The sequence below is a fragment of the Charadrius vociferus genome, unplaced genomic scaffold, assembly GCF_000708025.1.
Source record: "Charadrius vociferus isolate BGI_N301 unplaced genomic scaffold, ASM70802v2 scaffold260, whole genome shotgun sequence".
In the NCBI taxonomy this organism is placed as follows: Eukaryota; Metazoa; Chordata; class Aves; order Charadriiformes; family Charadriidae; genus Charadrius; species Charadrius vociferus.
The window spans coordinates 1,013,559-1,016,814 of NW_009646410.1; positions in this window are offsets into that span (position 1 = coordinate 1,013,559).

Consider the following 3,256-nt stretch of genomic DNA (forward strand, 5'->3'; position numbering starts at 1 on the left):
GGTTGCCATGAATTCAACGTTTCCTGATCCTACAAAGAGCAGCGATGGAGTCAAGACGCAGGTACTGGTCTGTGCCCAACTTGGCTCTGGTTTCTTAAACTGGGCAAACACAACGGCCCTGCCAGAGCATGTCTAAATACTCCCAGAGGGAAAGGCGAGTGGGTTTTGGCCCTGAGCCCTACCTTCCCTCCCAGCTCCTTTCCCTTCTGGCCTGCAAAGCCGGTGGTGGGAGCTGGCAGGGACACCTGGCCCCAAAAAGCAGCCGTGGATAGTGGTGCTGAGCTGCCGCAGCAAACGGTCCTCGCTCTGCGACGGATCAGCTCGGGGCGGTGAGTGCCGGGTAGTGCCCGTCCCCGGCACAACCTCACCAAGGTCCTCATCCTCATCCTCATCCTCCATCCGAAGGCTGCCGTGGCTGGAAATGTCCCTCTTTCCTAGAGAAGACAGAGGATGGAGCCTGGAGTTATCCTGCCTGTGCCGAGTGGTAAAAGTTTCGTGTGGGCGGCTGCCGGGGAGCCGCCGGGTCGGGTGCCTGCCTGCGGGAACACATGGTGGCTGGCCCTGGTGGCTCTGGCTGGGGGACTGGGAGGGTACCTGGGAGCAGGAGGGTCTGGGAATGGGCAGCACTGTGGTTACAAGGACAAATGTGTTTCATTTTTGAGGACTGGAGGTGCAGCGTTGCACCCAGGAGCATCTTTCCAGTTCCTGGTGTGATGGCCATTTCCATCCTCGGGATCCATTGCTCCCCATCCCTCCTGGGTCACAAAAGAACTGACAGACTGGTGGGCAAGAGGGCTCAGTGATCCCTTTCTGGCACCACCGGCAGCAGGGTCGGCATTTTGGAAGCAGAGCAGGATGGAGCCTGCGGCATCTCTGCTGTGCGCCCACGTTGGGTAACACCTGGCCAGGCGGTGACGCCAGGGACCGAGGGGTGGGGGCAAGCAGTTTCGGTCGGGGCAAGAGCAGAGGCACCCAAACCAGTGATTACCTTCACCCTGAGCTGCTAAGTGGAGGAAGTCTGTGATTAGTTGACACCTCCAGCCAGGCTTTGGAAATTAAGCTGGGCTGGAGCAGGGGGCGGATGACAACTGCTTTATTCACTGCTGATATATAAAACTGAAAACACGGTCCGGGTACAGTATCAGGATATTCCGGTGGCGGTGGCCGAAAGGGCCAGTGGTGGATACACAGTGAATCCCCGGAGGAATTTGGGGTGCTAGTGGGCAGGGATGGGTCTTGGGTCTGTGACTTTGAGCCCTGGGCAGGGATGTCCAAGTGCTCAGGGCCGGGTTTTGTTCTGGGTTTGGTTTTCATGTGCAATTGGCTTTGAATAAACCTCCTGCTGCTGCTGTGGGTCTCACCCAGCCCTGCAGCCTGGGGAAGGCAGCGACTTACACCCGGGGCACATCCCTGGGCTTTGGGGTTCTGGCGTTTGCAGATGGCTACCGAAAAGAGAAGGAAGAGGGCTGTGTTCCCTCCATGGTGTAGCTGATACCAGGCACGGGTCCAACCCCATGCAAGGAAGAGCTGGGCAGTCCCATGGGTCTGTCCCTGCTTTGCAGGTGAGGGATGCTCGTAGCCCATCCCTGCAGTACAGCAGCACGCTGGCCCAGCTGGGACCTGGAGGACCATCATGCTGACCACAGAGCCAGGAGGGCTCAGGTCCCGTCGTGTTGTGTGGTCCCTAAAGCTTGCAGCACGGTGGAGCTAAGCTGAAACCTCCATACCTGGCTGCTGCTGGCAGGTAAATCCTGGCTCTTCTCACCCTGGGGTGAACATCGTTGAGGTTTAGTAGGGCAATTCCCCACGTGTGACACCCCAGAACCCATCCGGGGGGTCAAACAGGGATGAGGAAGATATGGCAGCAATGCAAAGCTGGTGTGAATGACACTGGGGGTGTGGGGCTTGCACCCCCTTTCTGGCTGGGCAATGCCCTTTGTGGGGCTCTGCTGTTCAGCCACTTTCCTCCTGCTGTGCCGGGGCAGCATGAGGCGGCATTGGACCAACACAGAACCTGGATGAGCCCATCAGCCTCCATCTGTAGTGTTTCCCCAGCAGTGTGTGCACGACCCAGGACAGGGCAGCGTGGCTTTGCCTGCCCCGTCTCGCCGCCGTCCGGTCTGTGCCACACCGGCTGGCGCAAACAGATCAGTTAGATTAGCCGGCACTGGGATCCAGTTTCTTCCCGGAGCTGCTGAGCCCTAGCGGGAAGTTTTCCATTGCCCAAAGTGGCTTGTTTGTGCCCTGCAAACAGCGAGGCGTCCCCAGGGAAGGGGGGGGTATTTGTTCAAGGTTAAAAGCATGGCCTTGCCAAGTCCCAGTAGGGCTGGGAACACGTTGGCCACTGAATGGCCCCAGCCGGATCTGGCATCTCACCGCCCCCACCAGCCCCGTTCCAGCCTGGCACCACCATGATGGGGCACAAACAACCTTCATGGCCGGGGGGACCCCAGGGAGAAGCTGCAACTGGGGTCTTGGTCCCTGGGAGGGGACTTTGCACCCCATGGGCTGGGACTCGGTGGCTGTGCCACTCCCATCGCCCACCGAGAGCTCCTTACCCTGGCATGCAGATCACGCTGGGTCATGCTTTTTTGGGAGCCCACCAGCCCAGGGCTGAGCATCCTGTGCTTTTGGCAAAATGACAGTGTGAGCAGCGGTTGCACAGAGCTGTGACTCCCTCTGGTGCCTGCCCCGAGGCTCCCGAGCTCCTCCTTCGCTCTTTCCTCACCCCACAGCCCCAGGGACGGAGGGTTTGGGGTGCCCTGGACAGCCATGGGGCACCCCCCCATGTGGATGGGTGGGCGAGCAGAGTCAGTGCCGAGCTCTTGGCATGGCAGCAGCCGTGGGAGCCGCTTGGCTGCGGAGCCCGGGATGTGCCAAGCACTCTTCTGCCAAAGCCTGAATTTGGGGGTGATGGAGCTGTTTTCAGGGGTGATGGAGGCAGAGCTTTGCCTGCAGATGGAGCTCCTCACTCGGCCGTCGGGCTCAGGGAGAGGGTTGGGGTGAGGTGTTAAACCCCACGAGTTTCTCCTCCGTGAGAACCCAGTGGCTCTGCTAGACCCCAAAAGGAAAGGACGGTGCTTAAGCTCTCCCTGCTGGGGAGGGGATGGTGTAATTAATGTCGTATTAAGTTAATTACCCAAATGGCCTGAAAGAGAGAGGGGGGAAACCCCACCCAAACCCAGGTATTAAAAAAGCAAACTGTGGCAGCCCTAGTGATGCCGGGGGAAGGGAGGATGGCTGTTTTGGGGTTTTT